Genomic DNA, 6,913 nt, shown 5'->3' with positions numbered 1-6,913 from the left:
CCCTGCACTTCTTTTTTAGGAATGTCAGTTCCCTCCCACTTATCCTTCGTGGCTCTCCCAAAACACCACCATTTCCTGTCCTCTCTTGACCTTCTAGGCTTCCAGGAAGAATCAGTTACTCTCCTCTCTGGATCTCCCAGCAGCTCCTCCACCATGTGTAGCCCACGGCATTGAATTGTCTACACATAGGCCATGGGTGTCTGGAGGGATGGTGGTATCTGAGACCCAAAGCCTCCTTCTGAGGAAATGGGTACTCTGAGAAGCAGATGCCAAGATAGGATTAAATGGGCAGAGATTTTAGGAGGGAAGATGCCCATGTAAGGGAAGATGGGGAGGGCCATGAGACTGTGTTGCAAGTCTGCTGTTCCGTGTGGGAGGGAGGGAGGGAAGGCTCTTGTGGCGTCTCCTGCAGCCAAAGCCACCGTCCAAACACTCCTGTGCCTTCTGGGACCCAGGCTGGCTTTAGTCTCCCTGCAGAGCTGAGTAATGTATGCTCCCTTTTGTTGGAATTATATCAGGAAACTTTCTTTCGAAGCTGCAACAGGTTCTTTCTGCGTATAGTTGCCCCAGCTTGAGCTGCGTGCATTGAAGGAAATGGCCCATGGCTGACTGGGTGAGGTGGGCTTTGTGGGAAAAGCTGGGTAATTCAGGTGGTCCTTGTCGGGTGTGGCTGCCTGACCCAGGCAGGGTCTCCCTGGGGATGTAGGAAGGTGAAATGTGAACAGAGAAGGGAGTTCCTCCAGCACATGTGTTCTAAAGCACCAGCGTCCCCTCTGTGAGTCCCTCCTCTCCATGGGAACGCTGGAAACCCCCAGTAACTGGCTGCCAAGACATTTCCTGTGTTTCCTGACATCTTTAGATAACATAATAGCAAAGTTGAACCTGCCAAGGCCATGATAAAACTGCAAGCAAGAACATTTATCGTGGCCGGGTGCAGTGGCTCACTCCTGTATTCCCAGCACTTTTGGAGGTTGAGGTGGGTGAATCACCTGAGGTCAGGAGTTCGAGACCAGTCTGGCCAACATGGTGAAACCCCATCTTTACTAAAAATACAAAAATTAGCCAGGCATGGTGGCGCATGCCTGCAATCCCAGCTACTCAGGAGGCTGAGGTAGGAGAATCACTTGAACCCGGGAGGTGGAGGTTGCGATGAGCTGAGATCAGGTCACTGCATTCCAGCCTGGGTGAGAGAGTTGAAACAGGAATTAAAAGAAATTAAAGAATGTGTAAGCAAAAACTCAGTTGTATGTAAGAAAACCCAATTCACCCTGAGGAAGAGAAAGAGCTGAAGTTCTTTAAAAATTAACTGCCTGTTTTTCTGTGGCTAGTAAGCCTTATCTCTCTCCCTTTCCCGGGCATTGTGAAGACCCTGTTTCTCTAGCTGTGCAGCTGCAAGGTCACTAGGGGATAAACTCAAGTCATAAAAAATGTTTTTCCTTGAAAAGTAGAAAATGATGTAATGCATGTCTCAATTGAATAACTGTCTTTGTTTCTCGCTTCTGTAATATGCTTCCCCCTGCACAGATCTCCCCCCTGCCCCACAAAATGCTTAAAAGGTAACCGGAGCTGGGCGCGGTGGCTCACACCTGTAATCCCAGCACTTTGGGAGGCTGAGGCCGGCGGATCACGAGGTCAGGAGATCGAGACCATCCTGGTTAACATGGTGAAACCCCGTCTCTACTAAAAACACAAAAAATTAGCCGGGCGTGGTTGCAGGCACCTGTAGTCCCAGCTACTTGGGAGGCTGAGGCAGGAGAATGGCCTGAACCCGGGAGGCGGAGCTTGCAGTGAGCCGAGATCGCGCCACTGCACTCCAGCCTGGGTGACAGAGCGAGATTCTATCTCAAAAAAAAAAAAAAAAAAAAAAGTAACCGGACTCTTTGTTCAGGGCTCAGTCTTTTTGGATGTTAATCTGACTGGGCCAGTGCACCTAAATAATAAATAATAAGTATCCTCCTCAACCCCTTGGTCTCTCTGATTCCTAAATTATCCCACTGCAGAATGAGACACTGTCTCAAAGGAAAAAAAAAAGAAAATGTATTGAGACCTTATTATGTGTCAATAGCTCTCTATTCAGAATCTCACTGATCTTCGCAACCCTAGATCTCACAACAACGAGAGCCCCACTAGGTTGCCTCTTATACTGGGTTCACGCATCCCCTGGGTGCATGACAGTCTGACCACAAAGGACCCCGGTCCACAGCAGCATGATGCATCTTGGAGTATCGACTTTATGCCAAGATTCTTCTTCTTGATACTGGTGGTGGTGAGAAAGTTGTGTAATTTAACCAAAAGTAAAAATCAAGATGTCATGTTCCCATTAAAACAAACACAGAGTACAGAATCTGCATGAATTTTCAAGCTAAAACAAGAGATGTCCACAAAGTTTTGCATTGGTGCTGGCCATTTGTATAGGCTTTCAGACTCTCAGAAATGTGAGTTCTTAAAATTATTATTATTTATTTTTGAGACAGGGTTTCACTCCATCACCCAGGCTAGAGTACAGTGGTGTGATTTCTGCAGCTTCGGCCTCCCAGTTTCAGGTGATCCTCCCACCTCAGCCTCCCAAGTAGCTGGAATTACAGGCACATGCCACCATGCCTGGCTAATTTTTTGTAAGTTTAGTAGAGACAGGATTTCACCGTGTTGCCCAGTCTGGTCTCAAATGCCTGGGCGCAAATGATTCACCTGCCTCAGCCTCCCAAAGTGTTGGGATTACAGGTGTGAGCCACTGCGCCTGGCCTAAAAATACTTTATTGCTAAAAATGCTAAGGATCACCTGAGCTTTCAGTGAGTCACAGTCTTTTTGCTGGTGGAGGGTCCTGCCTCAATGTTGATGGCTACTGACTGATGAGGATGGTGACTGCTGAGGGTGGGGGTGGCGGTGGCAATTTCTTAAAAGAATTTCTTAGGCCAGGTGCTGTGGTTCACGCCTGTAATCCCAGCACTCTGGGAGGCCGAGGTATGTGGATCACCTGAGGTCAGGAGTTCAAGACCAGCCTGGCCAACATGGCAAAACCCCATGTCTACTAAAAATACAAAAATTAGCTGGGCTTTGTGGTGGGCATCTGTAATCCCAGCTACTTGGGAGGCTGAGGCAGGAGAATCACTTGAACCCAGGTGGTGGAGGTTGCAGTGAGCTGAGATCATGCCATTACACTCCAGCCTGGGTGACAGAGTGAGACTCTATCTCAAAAAACATAAAAAATAAAAAATAAAAAATAAAAAAAAAGAATTTCTTAAAAGAAGACAATAATGAGGCTGGGCACGGTGAGTCATGCCTGTAACCGGGAGGCCGAGGCAGGTGGATCACCTGAGCTCAGGAGTTCAAGACCAGCCTGGCCAACATGGTGAAACCCCATCTCTACTAAAGATACAAAAATTAGCTGGGCATGGTGGCTGATGCCTCTAATCTCAGCTACTCAGGAGGCTGAGGGAAAAGAATTGCTTGAACCCAGGAGGCAATTCAGTGAGCCGAGATTGCATCATTGCATGCCAGCCTGGGCTACAAGAACAAAAGTCCATCTCAAAAAAAAAAAAAAAAAAAAAGACTTGAAAGGCAAAATGACTCCTTGATCCAAAGGCTGCAGAATAGATGTTCTGTTAGCAGGTGTATTAGTCCATTCTCACACTGCTGTGAAGACATACTTGAGACTGGGTAATTTACAAAGGAAAGAGATTTAATCAGCTCATGGTTCTGTGGGCTGTACAGGCTTCTGCTTCTGGGAAGGCCTCAGGAAACTTATAATCATGGTGGAAGGTGAAGGGCAAGAAGGCACATCTTCACATGGCTGGTGGGAGGTGAGAGAGGTGCTACACACTTTAAAACAAGCAGCAAGGGGGACGATGCTAAACCATTAGAAACTGCCCCCATGATCCAATCACCTCCCACCAGGCCCCTCCTCCAACACTGGAGATCACAACCTGACATGAGATTTGGGTGGGAACACAGAGCCAAACCATATCAGCAGGCATGAAAACAACATTTATCTCTTGGTACATCTCCATCAGAGCTCTTAGGTAACCAGGTGCATTGTCAATTAGCAGTAATATTTTGAAAGGAGTCTTTTTGACCAGATGTGGTGGCTTGTGTGTGTAATCTCAGCACTTCAGGAGCCTGAGGAGGGAGGATCACTTGAGCCCAGGAGTTTGAGACCAGCCTGGGTGATATAGCAAGACCCTGTCTCTACAAAAAATAAAAAAAATTAGTCAGGCATGGTGGCACAAACCTGTAGTTCCAGTTACTTGGGAGGCTGAAGCAAGAGGATTGCTTGAGCCCAGGAGGTTGAGGCTTCAATGAGCTATGATCATGCCACTGCACTCCGCCTGGGCAATGGAGAAAGGAAGAAAGAAAAAAAGAAAGAAATTTCCTTTTGAGCAGTAGTTCTCAACAGTGGGCTTAAAATATTCAGTCAACTGTGCTATAAACAGATATGTTGTCATCCAGGCTTTGTTGTTCCATTTATAGAGACAGGCATAGTACATTTAGCATAATTCTTAAGGGGTCTAGGATTTTTGGAATGGTAAATGAGCATTAGCTACAACTGGAAGTCACCAGCAGCATTAGCCCTAACAAGAGAGTCAGCCTGTCCTTTAAAGCTTTGAAGCCAGGCATTGACTTCTCCTCTCTAGCTATGAAAGTCCTAGATGGCATCTTCTTCCAATAGAAGGCTGTTTTGTCTACATTGGAAATCTGTTGTAAGGTGTAGCCACCTTCATCAATGATCTTAGCTAGATTTTCTGAATAACTTGCAAGTTATCCAGAAAAGGTTTTTAATTGACTTTACCTAGATCCATCAGAGGAATCACTATCTATAGTGATTCTATCTACAGCAGCTATACCCTTATGAAATGCATTTCTTTCTTTCTTTTTTTTTTTTTTTGAGACAGAGTCTTGCTCTGTCACCCAGACTGGAGTGCAGTGGTGTGATCTCAGCTCACTGCAACCTCGGCCTCCCAGCTTCAAGCAATTCTGCTTCAGCCTCCCAACTAGCTGGGATTACAGGCACCCACCACCACTCTTGGCTAATTTTTTGTATTTTTAATAGAGATGAGGTTTCACCATGTTGGCCAGGCTGGTCTCGAACTCCTTATCTCAGGTGATCCACCTGCCTTGGCCTCCCAAAGTGCTGGGATTACAGGCTTGAGCCACCACGCCCAGCCATGAAATGTATTTCTGAAATAATAAGACTTGAAAGTCGAAATTACTGCTTGGTCCATGGACTGCAGAACGCGTATTGTGTTTGCAGGCTTGGAAACAACACTAATCTCCTTGAACATCTCCATCAGAGCTCTTGGGTGACCAGGTGCACTGTCAATAAGCAGCAAACTTTGGAAAGAAATCTATTTTTCTGAGCAACAGTTCTCCAGAGTGGGCTTAAAACACTCAGTCTTTGGCCGGGCATGGTGGCTCACGCCTGTAATCCCAGCACTTTTGGAGGCCAAGGCGGGTGGATCACCTGAGGTCAGGAGATTGGAACCAGACTGGCCAACATGGTGAAACCCCGTCTCTACCAAAAATAAAAAAATTAGCCAGGCATGGTGGCGCATGCCTCTAATCCCAGCTACTAGGGGGCTGAGGCAGGAGGATTACTTGTATCTGGGAGGCGGAGGTTGCAGTGAGCCAAGATCGTGCCACTGTACTCCAGCGTGGAACAGAGCGAGACTCTGTCTCAGAAAAACAAACAAAACAAAATAAAACAAAAAAAACCCACTTAGTCAACCATACTGTAAACAGATGTGCTGTCACCCCAGCTTTGTTCCATTTCTAGAGAACAGGAAGGGTGGATTTAGCATCATTCTTCAGGGCCCTGGGGTTTTCCAAATGGTAAATGAGCACTGGCTACACCTTGAAATCCTACCAGCTGCTTTAGCCCCTAACAAGAGAGTCAGCCTGTCCTTTGAAGCTTTGAAGCCAGGCATTGACTTCTCTGAAAGTCCTAGATGGCATCTTCTTCCATCGAAGGCCATCTCATCTACATTGAAAACCTGTTGTTGAGTGTAGCCACCTTCATCAGAGATCTTCTGGAGAACTTGCTGCGCCTTCTCCATCTGTACTTGCTGCTTCACCTTGTGCTTTTATGTTGTGGAGATTGCTTATTTCCTTAAACCTCATGAACCCTGCTGACTTCCACCTCTGCTGACTTCCAACTTTTCTTCTGCAGCTTCCTCACCTCTCTCAGCCTTCATAGAACTGAAGAGCATTCGGACCTTGCTTGGATTTGGCTTTGGCTTAAGGAAAGTTGTGGCTGGTTTGATCTTCCATCCAGATCACTCAAACTTCCTTCATATCAGCAATTAGGCTGTTTCACTTTCTTATTATTCACGTTCACTGGAGTAGCACTTTTTTTTTTTTTTGAGACAAGATTTCATTCTGTTGTCCAGGCTGGAGTGTAGTGATGCGATCACGGCTCATTGCAGCCTGGACCTCCTGGGCTCAAATGATCCTCCCCCCTCAGCCCCCTGAGTACTGGGACTGCAGGTGTGAACTACCATGCAGGCTAATTTTTAAATTTTTAATATATTTTTTAGAGACAGGGTCTCACTATGATTTTAGGCTGGTCTCAAACTCCTGGGCTTAAGCGATACTCCCACCTTGGCCTCCCAAAGTACTGAAATTATTAGCTGAGCCACTGTGCCAGGCCTTGGAGTAGTACTTTAAACTTCCTTCAGTAACTTTTCCTTTGCATTCACTATTTGGCTAACTGGTGCAAAAGGCCTAGCCTTCAGCCTATCTCTCAGCCTTTTTTTTTATTTTTTTATTTTTTATTTTTTTTAATTAATTTTTTTTTTGCATACAAAAACAATAAACATTTTCTAAAAATACATACAAACAAAAAGATGCGTATCAAACATATTAGGAAGGTTGCACATGGGAAGTCGGGGAATAGAAATGGGGGGTGGGAGTTAAAAT

Source organism: Symphalangus syndactylus, chromosome 11, assembly GCF_028878055.3.
Source record: "Symphalangus syndactylus isolate Jambi chromosome 11, NHGRI_mSymSyn1-v2.1_pri, whole genome shotgun sequence".
Taxonomy (NCBI): Eukaryota; Metazoa; Chordata; class Mammalia; order Primates; family Hylobatidae; genus Symphalangus; species Symphalangus syndactylus.
The sequence above is the reverse complement of the archived record's forward strand: the minus strand, read 5'-3'. Positions refer to the sequence as shown.